At 46.5% G+C, this 16,647-nt stretch overlaps 1 protein-coding gene and 1 long non-coding RNA gene across 3 annotated transcripts in view; one reads left to right on the top strand and one right to left on the bottom strand.

Annotated features, from left to right (window-relative positions):
- ntrk3 (neurotrophic receptor tyrosine kinase 3) overlaps positions 1–16,647 on the top strand; it is a 999,514-nt gene that overhangs the window by 394,443 nt on the left and 588,424 nt on the right. The gene's annotated exons all lie outside the window — the stretch shown is intronic.
- Positions 6,256–8,201, bottom strand: LOC116991606. Its single transcript, XR_004416837.1, has 3 exons — positions 8,083–8,201; positions 6,916–6,919; positions 6,256–6,266 (listed from the first exon to the last, which is right to left on the bottom strand). It is a non-coding gene; the product is annotated as an uncharacterized LOC116991606 (long non-coding RNA).

Genomic DNA, 16,647 nt, shown 5'->3' with positions numbered 1-16,647 from the left:
GACCACGTTGTCCTGGGTGAGCCCTATAACAATGGTCTCCTGTGCTGGAATGATTTATTGGGGAAGTTCTGCACTGTCCTTTGGGTGATCATTTAGTTCAGTTTAGTTTATTGTCATATGTACCGAGGTACAGTGAAAAGCGTGCTAACCAGTCAGCGGAAAGAAATTGTTTAAGAAAGAACTGCAGATGCTGGAAGAATCGAAGGCAGATAAAAAATGTTGGAGTAACTCAGCGGGTGAGGCAGCATCTATGGAGAGAAGGAATAGTCGACATTTTGGGTCGAGACTCTTCTTCATTCATCATATTCATCATACTTTTTATTACATGCACATTCATCATATCTTTCCCATGGGAAACGTCACCCATTCCTTCTCTCCAGGGATGCTGCCTGTCATGCTGAGTTGCTCCAGCTTTTTGTGTCTATCGATTTAAACCAGCATCTGCAGTTCTTTCCAACACATGTACTTGCTAATATTTTTCCCTCAATCAATGTGGCTAAAGAATTGTAATTATTTGTTTGTTGTCAATTACCGAGTGCAGATTGACTGCCGTGCTTCCTGCATTACAGCAGCGGCTACAATTCAGTGGCTGTAGAGCTATTTTCAATAGCCTGCGGTCATGGGTTGCTGGTTTAGGAATACTTCAGTCTCAGGAAAGGCATGATGAATGTGCAGAGTAGGTATGTTTTAAACAAGGAGCTGCTGGTGTCTATTGGCACGAAACCCAAGGCACTGTGTATGCTGCGGCACCACACATTTTACATGTGTCCCATTCAAAGAGTTTTTTTGTCTAGTTAAATGTAGTGTTGGTGTTTTTTAATACTAGTTTTAAATGTGTATATGTGGGGGGCGGGGGGGGGGGGAGGGGGAAACCGTTTAAAATCTCTTCCCTGTCCAGGAGACCCGACCTTTTCCCTGTCGGGTCTCCATGTCGTTGGGGCCTAGCACCGTGGAGCGGCCTCCAACCTGAACGACCCGGGGGCTCGGGAGACTGCGGAGCTGCGGACTACTCACCATCGTGGGGCTGGCCGGCCTCGGAGCGTGGGGAGCGGTGGTGACTCGCTGCTGCGACTCGACTCCTGGGGCTCGGAGGCTCCAGCAACGCAGCCGCAGGTCCGGTGGACTGGGACATCGGGAGCTCGTGGGTCCAGGGGGAGAGAGAGACCGCTTCCCGGAGCTCCCGCAACGCGACTTCTCCAGCCCGTGTTGCGGGGTTGGAGCGACCTGGAGCGGGGTCGTGCATCGCCCGGCGCGGCTTCATGGCCGTGGGACATTCCAGCGCCCGCCGGGGGCTCCAACTTTGTGACATTTAGACCGGGAGCGGGGCCGTAAATCGCCCGGCACGGCCTAAAATGGCCGTGGGACTTAGCATCGCCCGCCTGGGGCTTGGACATCGGGAGAGACATGGAGAACAGGGGAGAGAAAGGACTTTGCCTGGGTCCACTGTGATGGATGTTTGTGTGAATTAAATTGTGTGTATGTCTAGGAAATTGTCTTTGTTTGTATGGCTGTGGAAACAGAATTTCGTTTGAGCCTCACTGAGGTTCAAATGACAATAAATTGTATTGTATTGTGTTGTATTCTATTGTATTGTAAGAGGTCTTTAAAATGATGAGAGGGATAGACAGAGTTGACGTGGATAAGCTTTTCCCACTGAGAGTAGGGAAGATTCAAACAAGAGGAATCTGACTTGAGAATTAAGGGGCAGAAGTTTAGGGGTAACATGAGGGGGAACTTCTTTACTCAGAGAGTGGTAGCTGTGTGGAATGAGCTTCCAGTGGAGGTGGTGGAGGCAGGTTCGATTTTATAATTTAAAAATAAATTGGATAGGTATATGGACGGGAAAGGAATGGAGGGTTATAGTCTGAGTGCAGGTAGATGGGACTAGGGGAGAATAAGTGTTCGGCACGGACTAGAAGGGCCAAGATGGCCTGTTTCCGTGCTGTAATTGTTATATGGTTATATTATATTATATGGTAAAGGCTTTCCCTCCATTCTCACTGGCTTTTAGCAGTGTTTGAAATCTGGAGGTGGTGAAATGGTGGTGTCCATGGAATAGATGCGCCACAATGCTGAAACCTATTCTGCACTCATTGGTACATAAGTGATAGGAGCAGAATTAGGCCATTCGGCCCATCAAGTCTACTCTGCCATTCAATCTTGGATGATCTATCTTTCCCTCTTAACCTCATTCTCCTGACTTCTCCCCATAACCTCTGACACCCGTACTGATTCAATATTCAAGATTCAAGAGAGTTTATTGTCATGTGTCCCTGTATAGGACAATGAAATTCTTGCTTTGCTTCAGCACAACAGAACACAGTAGGCATGACTACAGAACAGATCAGTGTGTCCATGTACCATTATATAAATATATACACACATGAATAAATAAACTGATAAAGTGCAACTAAACAGATAATGGGGTATTAATGTTCAGAGTTCTGCCGAGCCAAGTTTAATAGCCTGATGGCTGTGGGGAAGTAGCTATTCCTGAACCTGGTTGTTGCAGTCTTCAGGCTCCTGTACCTTCTACCTGAAGGTAGCGGGGAGATGAGTGTGTGGGCAGGATGGTGTGGGTCCTTGATGATGCTGCCAGCCTTTTTGAGGCAGCGACTGCGATAGATCCCCTCGATGGTAGGGAGGTCAGAGCCGATGATTGACTGGGCAGTGTTTACTACTTTTTGTAGTCTTTTCCTATCTATCTATCTCTGCTTCAAAATATCAATTGAGTTGGCCTCCACAGCCTTCCATGGCAATTAATTCCACAGATTCACCTCCCTCTGACTCAAGAAATTTCTCCTCATCCCCTTCCAAAAGGAATGTCCTTCAATTCTGAGGCTATGACCTCTAGTTCTAGCCACTCCTATTAGTGGAAACATCCTCACCATTTCCACTCCATCCGGGCCTTTCAATATTCGGTAAACTTCAATCAGGTCCCCCTCATCCAACTAAACTCCAGGTTCAATGTCATCAAACGCTCATCATACGTTAAGCCACTCATTGGGATCATTCTGGTAAACCTTGGTCTAACCCTCTCCAATGCCATCACATCCTTCCACAGATATGCGGCCACAAATTGCTCACCGTATTCCAAATGCGGTCTGACCAGCGCCTTAAAACGCCTCAGCATTACATCCCTGTTTTTGTATTCAAGTCCTCTCAAACTAAATGCTAGCATAAAGTGTTCAAGAAGGAACTGCGGATGCTGGAAAATCGAAGGTAGACAAAAGTGCTGGAGAAACTCAGCGGGTGCAGCAGCATCTATAGAGTGAAGGAAATAGGCAACGTTTCGGCCCAAAACCCTTCGGGTTTCGGCCCGAAACGTTGCCTATTTCCTTTGGATTTCGGCCCGAAACGTTGCCTATTTCCTTTGGGTTTCGGCCCGAAACGTTGCCTATTTCCTTTGCTCCTTAGATGCTGCTGCACCCGCTGAGTTTCTCCAGCACTTTTGTCTAGCCTAAATGCTAGCATAAAACTGTATCGTCTGTCATTCTGTCACTATGCCACTCTGTATCTTCCCCTTTGCTCTCTCTGTTGCGCTTGTGTTTGACGATTGCCTTTATTCATGGCATTATCTGATCTGTTTGGCTAGCAGGCCAAACACAGCTTTTCACTGTACCTCGGGACATGTGAACATAATAAAGCTGAACCTAACCCTAAAGCTTGGAGATGATAGGGGGGGGGGGGATTTAGGATCGTGACAGGCTGGTGTTTCTTGAGGTTCTCTACCAAAGTAGAGAGATTTTGCTTTTATCCCTGTAAACAAGTATTCCTCAATAATTAGATGTTACTTGACACAAAGGATTGAAGCTTCAAGCAAATTGACAACCTGAAAAAAAATCACAGAGATCGGCAAGATTTCTGCAGTTCCCCCATTCATGGAGTACTTAGCAGAAGCACGTTTGACAAATCCCCTCTGCTTGGTCAGGGACACGATGAATTAGAGGCATGCGATGAATTATATTCAAGTAATTTGATGTAGCCTACTCTGCATCACATGTTTACAAACACATGCCAGCGGCTTTGGCAAACACTGCTTCCTGTAGACAATATTGCCTTAATTATCCTGTGTTTTTTTTAATTACACTGCTCAATCACACTTGTTTCACACTCAAACAACATCAACTGAACACGGAACAGATGGAATTGGATAAGAACATCAGCTGCCTTATGAGACAATCGTCAGGCAAGGGAAGTGAGAGGGGAGGACGAGCAGGGGACAGCTTGAGGTGGCAGCACCATCGTAATCCGCTGCTCCAGGCAGCGGTGGCTTCAATGCCAAACCCGGCAGCTTGCGATTCCAGCATGTGGTTACAGGGTGAACGAGCAGTCTAATGCCCAGGGTAGAGGAATCAAATAGCAGAGAGGTGGCATGATGGTGCAGCGGTTGAGTTGCTGCCTTATAGCGCCAGGGACCTGTGTTCAATCCTGACTATGACTGCTGTCTGTGCGGAGTTTGTACGTTCTCCCCGTGACCACGTGGGTTTTCTCCGGGTGCTCCGGTTTACCCCCACACCACAAACACGTATAATTTTGTAGGCTAAATGGCTTTGGTAAAATTGTAAATTGTTCCTCATATATAGGATAGTGTTGGTGTGCAGAGATCGTTGGTCGGCACGGACTCAGAGGGCCAACAGGCATGTTTCCATGCTGTATCTCTAAACTAAACTAAACTAAACTAAGGTTTAAGTTGAGCAAGGTTTAATAAGGGGCAATTTTGTGGTGGGTGTATGCAATGACCTGCCAGAGGATGTAGTTAAAGCAGGTATTATAACAACATTTAAAACACACGTGGACAGGCGCATGGATAGGAAAAGATTAGAGGAATCTGGGCCAACTACCAGCAAAGGAGACTAGCGTAGATGAGGCAATTTGGTCGGCTTGGGCGAGTTGGGTCAAAGGGCCTACTTCCATGATCATAAGTTCTAGGAGCAGAATTAGGCCATTCAGTCCATCAAGTCTACTCCACCATTCAATCATGGCTGATCTATCTTTCCCTCTCAACCCCATTCTCCTGCCTTCGCCCCATGGCCCCTGACACCATTACTGTCATGTTGCATGTCTCTATGGCTCCATTAGTTCACTTGCCACTCTGGTGCTTCTGTCGGTACACAAATATAAAGGCCAAGGTTTAACCTATAGGTTCCCTGAGTACTGGAGGAGAAGTTAGTGATGGGACCATCATTTTACAAAGCTTGGATGGTGACAGGCATTGTTCTCTGCACACCCTGGTTCTGTACACACACACACACAGGTGCAACTGAAAGCTCAGGTGACACAGCAGATGGCAGTGTTGCGGGAGTGTATATCTGAGCTAACCATTGGACCTTCATCTCCATCCTCGCTAAGTATTAGATGAAACAAAATCACAGGACATCAAATGAAATAAACCACAGCTGTAGACTAAAGTTCTTGCCTCTACTGACTATCTAGCAACTAGCACAGTTCAGAAAATCAAACATTAATGCAGATAAGATAGACACAAAATTCTGGAGTAACTCAGCGGGGCAGGCAGCATCTCTGGAGAGAAGGAATGAGTGATAATGTGGGTTGAGGCAGCATCTGTGGAGCGAAGGAATAGGTGACGTTTCGGGTGGAGACCCTTCTTCAGTTTGAAGAAGGGTCTCCACCCGAAACGTCACCTATTCCTTCGCTCCATAGATGCTGCCTCACCCGCTGAGTTTCTCCAGCATTTTTGTCTACCATCGATTTTTCCAGCATCTGTAATTCTTCCTTAAACATATTGTCAAGTTGCATCATAGCTTGGTTTGGGAACGGCTTGACCCAAGACCACAAGAAATTGCAGTTGTAGATGTAACCCAGTCCATCACACAGACCAGACTCCCCACCATTGTAGATGTAGCCCAGCCCACCACGCGTACAAGACTTCCCACCATTGACTCCATCTGAACTTAACCCTGCATTCGGAAAGCAGCCAACATAATCAAAGTCTGAGGAAGAGTCTCGACCCGAAACGTCACCCATTCCTTCTCTCCAGAGATGCTGCCTGTCCCGCTGAGTTACTCCAGCTTTTTGTGTCTATCATAATCAAAGACTATCCTCTCCCCCCACTTCCCTCCCACCAATATCCCTTCATATGAATTAACATTTTACTCATCTTCTCTCCTTATTTAAACCCTTTTGCCTCCTTTTCATCTCTAGTCTTTGCCCACTCATCTGCCAATCAACCTCCTCCCCTCACCTGTATCCACCTATCACTTGCCAGACTTTGTCCCCCCCCCATCTCTTTTCTAACTTTCTCCCTCCTACTCACTCAGTCTGAAGAAGGATCCTGATCTAAATCATCACCTATCCATGTCTTGCCTGACTAAGGACTTTGTTTTTTTGTTGCGTGTATTGGGGTAATTAATTTATAGATTTTTGCTGATTATATGTTATCTACGAGCACTGTGTTTGCAGGCCTGTTCTGCTGCTGCAAGTAAGAATTTCATTATTCCATTGCCAGTGCATTCGGCTATGAAGCATGTGTAGGAAGGAACTGCAGATGTTGGTCTACACTGAAAATGGACACAAAATGCTGGAGTAACTCAGCAGCATCTCCGGATAAAAGGAATGGGTGAAGTTTCGATAGTCCCACCCTAGAGTAGGACCATTGTGGGCTCCTTGGCCATCGATGCCGGCTCTGATTTGTTCCGCACCTTTTCATGACACTAGAAACCCTCTCCCCTGACTCTCAGTTTGAAGAAGGGTTTCGACCTGAAACGTCACCCATTCCTTCTATCCAGAGATGCTGCCGGTCCCACTGAGTTACTCCAGCACTTTGTGTTTTATTCTATACTAGCACCTGTAGTTCCTCGTGTCTCCAGCAAGTCAATGTTGTATTTCACCCTCAGTTTGTCACCAAACCTGACAGAGTGGATGTTTGTCTCCGACAAATCTTCTGAAAGACACACACCTTCACGGTATTTCCCCAGGGCACGGTGGTAGAGTTTGCTCTGAGTTGCAGTTTCATCCGCCTCACTCATTTGTCTCCAAAAGATGTGGCAGTGTAGCAGACCCGGTACCTTGTCTGACTGATCGACTCCTCTCTGGCTCAGCAGCAAACCATGTCCGTGGACACATGGGATGGTGGGTGTGAGGGGGATGGATTATTATGGCACAGTGTGTGAGTTTGGAATGTGACACGGTCGTTAGTCTATGCTGGCTGCCAGCCAGTCCCCAAGGGCAGCACGGTGGCGCAGAGGTAGAGTTGCTGCCTTACAGCGCTTGCAGGACCAGAGACGTGGGTTAGATCCCGACTACGGGGACTGTCTGTACAAAGTTTGTACATTTTCCCCGTGACCTGCGTGGGTTTTCTCCAAAATCTGTACGCCTGTGGTGTTCTCCCACACTCCAAAGACGTACACATTTGTAGGTTAATTGGCTTGGTATAAGTGTAAATTGTCCCAAGTGTGTGTAGGATAGTGTTAATGTGCGGGGATCGCTGGTCGGTGCGGACATGGTGGGCCGAAGGGCCTGTTTCCGCGCTGTATCTCTGAACTAAACGAGTGTGGATGCGGATTGCTTCAGGTTGTTTCATGTGATTCAATAATCATGTTAGTATTAGTAGCTACACCATCCAGGCAGCAAATATTATGCATTTATTCCCTGGAAATTAAAGGATTTCACAGGATGTCTGGGATTGTAAGAATAATTAATTGATGAATTATTCAAAGACTAGAGTCAAAGACATAGCTTTAAGGCGAGAGGAATAACATTTAAAGGAGATTTAGTTTAGTTTAGTTTAATTTAATTTAGAGATACAGCATAGAAATAGGTCCATCGGCCCACCGAGTCGCCAGCGACCAGCGATCCCCGCACATATTAACACTATCCTACACACACTGGGGACAATTTACTATTTTTACCAAGCTAACCTGTACGTCTTTGGAGTATGGGAGGATACCGGAGCACCCGGAGAAATCCCACGCAGGTCACGGGGAGAACATATGAACTATGTACAGACAGCATCCATGGTCAGGATTGAACACGAGTTCCTGGTGCTGCAAGGCAGCAACTTTACCTCTGTGCCACCGTGATGCCCATGTGTGTAGATGTGTGGAGCGAGTGTATTTATACAGAGGGTGTTGGGTGTCTGGAACCAACTGCCAGGGGCTGTGGTGGAGGCTGATATGGTTGTGGTGTTTAAAAGGCTATTAGACAGGCACACGGATTTGCAGAGAATGGAGGGATATGGATCTCATGTAGGTAGAGAAGATTAATTTATCTTGCCAACATATTCAGTGTAGACATTGTGGGCTGAAGGGCCTGCTCCTGGGTTGTACTGTTCTATGTTCGATGATCTATTTTCGGACTATCTTTAATCAGACTTCACTGGTCTTTATCTTGCACTTATTCCACTTATCCTGTATCTGTACTGCAGACAGTCGATTGCAATCATGTATAATCCTTACACTGACTGGATAGCACGCAACAAGAAGCTTTTCACTGTACCTCGGTACACGTGACAATGAAGTAAACTATCGAAGGATGAATTGGAATCAAATAGGTTTGTTGTGGTCAATGTTCTCTCTGTGAACTGTTCTTCTCCTTTATGGTATCTTTAGTCTTTGAATATCATTATAGAATTGCTGGTGAAAAATGTTAATTGCATTTGGGTGCTGGAATTCCTGTCTGCTAAACACCTGCTGAGTCTGCTGAACTAAACACCTTCTTTGCCCGGTTCGATACTGGCAACACCACCAGGTGTGAAATAACCCCGGCCATAGCGGAGGGACAGGCCTTAACACTGAGCACTCAGGAGGTACAGTGCGCTCTCCGTAGGATCAATCCACGCAAGGCTGCAGGCCCGGATGGTGTACAGGGAAGAGTATTAAAGGACTGTGCTGGACAGCTGGCGGAGGTATTCACGAGAATCTTCAATCTCTCTCTATCTCTGGCAACGGTCCCCAAGTGCCTGAAAACAGCCACCATAGTGCCGGTGCCGAAAAAGTCCAAAATCACCAACCTCAACGACTACCGGCCGGTTGCCCTGACTCCAATCCCCATGAAGTGCTTCGAAAGGCTGGTCCTCTCCCATATTAAATCCAGCATCCCTGCCTCACTGGACTCCCATCAATTTGCATACAGGGCAAATAGATCGACAGAGGATGCCATCTCTCTGGCCTTTCACACTGTCCTGACTCACCTGGACAGACAGGGCACGTATGTGAGGATGCTCTTCATTGACTATAGCTCTGCATTCAATACGGTCATTCCCACCAAGCTCACCACCAAACTCCACCAGCTAGGCCTCAGCTCACCGATATGCGCTTGGATCCTGAACTTTCTCACGGAGCGACCGCAGGCAGTGAGACTGGGCCCGCACCTGTCCTCCACCATCACCCTGAGCACCGGCACACCACAGGGTTGTGTACTAAGCCCCATGCTCTACTCCCTCTTCACTCACGACTGTGTCCCTGCATTCGACACCAACACCATCGTGAAGTTTGCAGACGACACAACAGTGATTGGGCTGATCACCAACGGTGATGAAACAAAATACAGAGCGGAGGTGCAGAACCTGGCGGACTGGTGCGCCAATAACAACTTGGCACTAAACACCTCCAAGACCAAGGAGCTGATCATTGACTTCAGGAGGTCCCATTCTGGAGAATACGACCCAATCTCCATTTATGGGGAAAGTGTGGAGAGAGTGTCCAGCTTTAAGTTTCTGGGCACTCACATTTCAGAAGACCTCACATGGTCCACAAACACCGCCACGCTGGTCAAGAAGGCACAGCAACGACTGTTCTTCCTGAGGACATTAAAAAAGACTGGTCTGCCCCAACAGCTGCTGACAACGTTCTACCGCTGCACCACAGAGAGCATACTAACGTATGGCATCTCTGTGTGGTATCTCAGCTGCACGGAGGCGGAGAGGACAGCTCTTCAGCGCGTCGTCAACAGAGCGCAGAGGATCATCGGGACAGAGCTACCAGCCTTGGAGGGCATCTACCACACGCGGTGCCTCAGGAAGGCCCTCAGCATCCATAAGGACTCATCACACCCCTGCCACGGTCTGTTTCAACTTCTTCCCTCCGGCAGACGTTACAAGGCCTTCTACGCCCGAACCTCCAGACTCAGGAACAGTTTCATCCCAAGAGCTATAGCGGCTCTGAACCGGCCCTAATGAGTGCCCCCCACCCACCCCCTTTGGACAGTCTCCCTCAGATGGTCACGTCAATCAATTCAGCTTGCTTATTTATGTATTGTATTTATTTACCTTTCTTGGACATCAGTGGAGCTGCACACTAAATCTCGTTGCACTGACGTGCAATGACAATAAAAGATATATTATTATTATTATTATTGATGCTCAGACATGCATGTGTAATAAAGGATTGTGCAGAAACCTATCCAAATGCAACCATGAAGAGGAAAATTCAACTCTATGCTTCCAATGTAACATAAATTGGGATAGAACGAAGGGCAAGATGATTCTGAGATTTCAGTTCAGTTCAGTTTGTTGTCACGTGTCCCGAGATACAGTGAAACGTTTTTGTTGCGTGCTAACCAGCCAGCGGAAAGACAGTACATGATTACAATCGAGCCATGCGCAATGTACAGATACATGACAAGGGAATAACTTTTTGTGCAAGGTAAAGCCAGTGAAGTCCGATCGATGGTGATCTTATAGAGGTATAAAATCATGAGAGGAATAGATCGGGTAGACGCACAGAGTCTCTTGCCCAGAGTTAGGGAATCGAGGACCAGAGGACATAGGTTCAAGATGAAGTGGAAAAGATTTAATAGGAATCTGAGCAGTAACATTTCACACAGAGGAGGTAGTTGAGGCTGGGACTATCCCAACATTTAAGAAACAGACAGGCTTGGAGGATTATGGACCAAATACGGGCAGGTCGGACTAGTGTAGCTGGGACATGTTGGCCGGTGTGGGCACGTTGGGCCGATGGGCCTGATTCCACAATGTATCACTCTATGATGTAGACAGTAGTTTGCTGAGTTATTGAGTTATGTGGTCAGATTTGGAGCAATGAATCTTAATTTAATAATCTACAGAATCATGAAAAGCAAATATTACATGGTTATTTAAGAAAACATCATAGAACCAAAAGGGACTGATGAAAATAAAACCAGAAATCTTTCAGCTAATCTAAAGGTCTAAAGGTGAGGAATACTTCCAGTTAATTTGAAAATGCCCCCGGCTTCAAATATGTGCCGTGTGAAGTGAAGCAATCTTATGCAAAATGTTTAAAACCTTACTCATTGCTGAGCTGATTATGAATTATGTTGAGGTCCTTGCAGCAACTTGTACATTCACTGCTTCAGTTGAAACAAACTTGTAGCAGTCACAGCAAATTACACAAAGGCAGCAAAGCGTTTCATTAGCTTGCCATGGAATGTCACAATTGAAGCGGATCACTTGTCCTCATTTCCAAGCAATGCCACTAAGTAGTTTGCCATTGAGTGCACTAGAAACATTTCAGGCTCTGCGTGTAGTATTTTCATTCATTCCTCTGTACAACTACAACTTTAATATGGGCCTTTTCAGACAATTTTTGGCAATTAAATGAATTACTCTGCCGTTATCTGTCTGGGGAATGATGATTAATTCATCACAAGTTATTTCTCCGGTTCCTTCGCTATTTCCTGCTCCTCACTGAGTCCCAGACTTAGCCAGATATGCTTGGCGATCACTGAGTGAGAGACCTCTCACCGTTTAGCAGGCTGGGTGCGCTGAGAACTCTTGCTGGGCCGTGGTTAATGGAAGAGGTGGCTATCATGGGACAGAAGGGCTTGGAGATTCAGACCCCTGTGGAGTTAGCAGTCAGAGAGGGGAATTGGCTTTGCCAGTGAGAGCATGTGGTTGGAAAATTGGTGTTCAGAGATTATTGGGGGATGTGACTGATCTGTTCACATTCTGAGCTGAACTGATAGAGTCATAGAGTGATACAGTGCAGAAACAGGCATCTCGGCCCAACTTGCCCACACCCACCAACATGTCCCTGCTACATTAGGCCCATCTGCCCATATCCCTCCAAACCTATCCTATCCATGTACCTGTCTAATTGTTTTTTAAATGTTCATACATTCATAAGTGATAGGAGCAGAATTACACCATTCGGCCCATCGTCTACCCCACTATTCCACAATGACTGATCTACCTTTCCCTCCTAACCCTATTCTCCTGCCTTCTCCCCATAACCTCTGACACACGTACTAATAAAGAATCTATCTATCTCTGCCTTAGAAATATCCATTGACTTGACCTCCACCAACGTCTGTGGCAATGAATTCCACAGAATCATCACCATTTGACAGCTAGTCCCATACACCCACCACCCTTTGTGTGAAAAAGTTACCCCTCAGATTCCTATTAAATTTTTCCTCCCCTCACCTTAAACCTATGTTCTCTGGTCCTAGATTCACATATACTGGGCAAGAGACTCTGTACATCTACCTGATCTATTCCTCTCATGATTTTATACACCTGTATAAGATCACTCCTCATCCTCCTGCACTCCAAGGAAAAAAGTCCTTGGTTGGGATGGCTGGGAGAAACATTATCAGCAGTAAATTCCTGTGTGCAGATCACCTGTTCTGGACCGAGAATTTCATGAGGCCCTGCGACCAGGCCATATATGAGCGAAAACAGTGTCGAAGGGATCTGCAGATGCTGATTTACACCGAAGATAGACATAAAATTCTGGAGTAACTCAGCGGGACATGCAGCATCTCTGGAGAAAGGGATTGGGTGACGTTTCGGGTCTGTTTAAAACAGTCTAGTTTTTAGTTTAGTTTCGAGACACAGCGTGGAAACCGGCCCTTCGGCCCACTGAGTCTGCGCCGACCAGTAATCCCTGCACATTAACACTATCCTACACACACACACACACAAGGGACAATTCTTTAAAGATTTTATGCCAACCCAATTAACCTACAAACCTGTACGTCTTTGGAGTGTAGGAGGAAACCGAAGATCCCGGAGAAAACCCACGCAGGTCATGCTCCGTGCAAACTCCGTACAGACAAGTACCCGTAGTCAGGATCGAACCTGGGTCTCTGTCCCTGTAAAGCAGCAACTCTACCGCTGCGCCACCGTGCCGCTCCATCACTGTTCCCGATTATAGTTCTATTAATTAACCGAAAACAAAAATGCTAGCAAATTGACTGATAGCCTAAAATCCTAACACAATCATGCCACACACTCAATACGTTCTACATTGGCCATCTGATTTCTCAACGCACTAATATTTCTCCCTAATGCAACAGCCCACAGTCTTGACCTTCTGCATTGAGAAAGCAATTTCAAGCTGTGGTTAAGGATTGAAACACTCACCTGGCCTCTACAATCACTTGTTTCTATGGCATTTCAATGGTTCAATGGTGATGTACTGTCACATGTAGGGAGGTACAGTAACATTCATTTTTTGCGTACAGTTCAGTAAAAGTCTTATCCTACACAGGACAATCATACGTCACTACAAGTGTGTGGGAATGGTAGATTACACTGAGGCAGTAATCATATTTCTGGTGCATTTTTGAACCCTTCAAGGATAAGGTTGTTAAAATTGTCGAGGTTTATCTTGGACATGATGACTTGTTGGCCTGGCGGTGGCTTTGTGTTTGGAGTTGCTGGTTCGGCCTGGCCAGACGATGAAGTCAATGTCCTCGGTCACTGCTCTGCCACTCCGTGCCGCTGTGGGCCGTGACTGATCCGTGCTCGACCTCTTGGAAGGACGTGCGATTCACTCAAGCCCCAGGCATGTACAGATCCTCCAGAGTCCCACTCCTACCACACCTCCACCCACGAACGTGGCATCCTCATCCTATGCAGCCACCGCTCAGCCTCTGTGCCCCCGGCCGACCACTGGACACCCAGATTGTCTTAAAGGGTGCGGGAGGTGAGACCCAACCCACTTACTAGCACAATTATATTCATTTGCCTACACTCATCATCTATACAAAATCCCTCTAGATTGCTGCATTCTGCAGAAATCCCCACTGACTACGTTTGACCAGTATGTTCCCAGTTCATCGAGTCATAGAGTGATACAGTGTGGAAACAGGCCCTTCGGCCCAACTTGCCCACACCGGCCCAGCTACACTTGTCCCACCTGTCTGTGCTTGGTCCATACCCATCCAAACCTGTCCTATCCATGTACCTGTCTAACTGTTTCTTAAATGTTGCCTCAACTACCTCCTCTGGCAGCTTGTTCCATACACCCACCACCCTTTGTGTGAAAATGTTACCCCTCAGATTCCTATTAAATCTTTCCCCCTTCACCTTGAACCTATGTCCTCTGGTCCTCGATTCCCCTACTCTGGGCACGAGACTCTGTGCATCTACCCGATCTATTCCTCTCGTGATTTTGTACAGTTCTCATTCAATTAATGCCTGCTGTGAAGGTTTGCCTCTCTGTAGTTTTAGCACCACATATATGGAACCGTTTGTCCTTTGCTCCATTATCAGGGCACAATTTCACTGTTTCTTTGAGAGAACTAGAACCTGTATCTTCTTCAGTTTGTCTCTGCGGGTGGTAATTCCCTCTTGCAACTGTCAGCTTCCATTTCAAGTTCTGTGTACATTGTGATCCTGGCTGGTCTTACGGTTGCTTTCATTTAATCATCCTCACTTGAATCCTCTCCTACATCTTTCTTTTTCTCGGGTTCTTGTCTCTAATCATGAGCTGGTGCTTTTATCTTTGGATATATTTTCACATTTTGGGCTTTTGTAGGTAACAATATTTTGTTTCTCAGTGGGTGAGCTGTGAGTGAAATAAAAACTCCCATGCTTATAATGTCATAGTCATTGTCATACAGCATATAAACGGACCGTTCGGCTAAACCTGCCCACACTGACCAACATGTCCCATCTACACTAGTCTCACCCTGTCTGCGCTAGGCCCATATTTATCTAAACCTGTCCTATCCATGTACCTGTCTAAATTACAATAGTACCTGCCTCACCCACCTCCTCTGACCGCTCGTTCCATAAACTTTGTGTGAAAAAGTTACCCCTCAAGTTCCTATTAAATCTCCCCCCACCCTCTCCTTAAACCTATGTCCTCTGGTTTTCAATTCCCCTACCCCTGGGCAAGTGACTGTGTGCATCTACTCGATCTATTCCTCTCGTGATTTTGTACATCTCTATAAGATCAACCCTCATCCTCCTGTGGTCCAAAGAATAAAGTCCTAGCCTGCCTAACCTCTCCCTGTAGCTCAGACCCTCGGGTCCTGGCAACATCCTCGTAAATCTTCACTGCACCCTTTCCAGCTTGATAACATCTTTCCTATAACACGGTGCCCAGAACTGAACACAATACTCTAACTGTGGCCTCACCAATGTTTTAAATAACTGCAACACAACCTCGCAGTTTCTGTACTCATGTCAACGTATTCTATTGTGTCCAACATTGCAATGTGTTTTGCCGGTGGAAATGCTTTCTAGGAGTTACGGGAAACTGAAGATGCTCGAATCTTGAACAAAAATATGAAAAGGAACTCAACTGGTCATGCAGCATCTGTGGGGGAAGGAAACAGATGATGTTTTGGGTCAGGACCTTTTGTCAGACTGATAGCAGTAGGGAGGAGAGAGTTGGACAAGGGAGGAGGGGTTAGGGCAAGTAGGTGATGAGTGCATATGAGTGAATGGGGTGATTGGCAGATGGGTGAAGTAAGTGACAAAGGCTAGAGGTGAAAAGGAGACAAAATGGTGCCAGATAATGAAAGGAGAGAAGTGATATGTAAAGGAGGGCTACGGCTGGAAGAGGACATAGGGAGAGGAAAAGAGGGGGATAAAAGGGAAATATGGGATTCTGGGATGAGATGAACATACAGAAGAAGGGAAGAGGAGCAGGATGACGAGTGGTGAAGGAGGTGGGAGAAATGAGTGTGGACTGGAGTGTGGAGGGCAGGGGGAAAGACGGGAGGCGAGGTGGAAGCATTGGATATTGGAGAAGTCCACCCTTCACTTGCCAGTCCTTGTATGAAAAAGGGTACTGACCCAAACCATCACCGAACCATTCCCTCCACAGATGCTGCCTGACCCGCTGTGTTCCGCCAGCAATGCTTGGGCAAGGTTTTCCCATTGACATGATATGATGTGGTTTGGCTTCCAAAGGGGCTGACCCACTTGGGCGACCTAATTGGCGAGTTTAGAAGAGTTTGAAAAAATGACATGTTGAGACCTCCTTCGACTCAGTAGAAGACCAGCTTCGACTAACTTGGACACCGAATAGTGGAGAGTGAAGACGACCTCCTACGATCTCCTTCGACCACCTTCGACCTCCCTTCGACTACCCTTGATTACCTATGACTAACATGCCGACCTACTACGACCTACTACGACTAAACCTACGAGTAAAGGAAGTATCGATATTTTCCATGGCGACCTTTTTTTACTCGCGGGCATTTTTTAACATATTGAATAAAAATGTCGCGACCTAGCTGAGGCCTTGAGTACGCGGAGACAACTCTCCTTTATGGGTTTCAGTTGTGGCTCCAATGTATGCAGTCCATGTATGCAGTCCCCAATATTGTACCTTGTGGGCCTATGTTAATGCAATAAACAGTGCAATTGGCAGTGGCTAGTTACTGTAATCAGCATAAAGACAAACAGGGTGAATCCAAGTGCAACATACCTTGGTCGTCGGGGTCTGATCAATGTTCTTTGTGTTT

The sequence above is a fragment of the Amblyraja radiata genome, chromosome 34 (genome assembly GCF_010909765.2).
Source record: "Amblyraja radiata isolate CabotCenter1 chromosome 34, sAmbRad1.1.pri, whole genome shotgun sequence".
Lineage (NCBI taxonomy): Eukaryota > Metazoa > Chordata > Chondrichthyes > Rajiformes > Rajidae > Amblyraja > Amblyraja radiata.
This window is presented reverse-complemented; position numbering and strand designations above follow the sequence as displayed.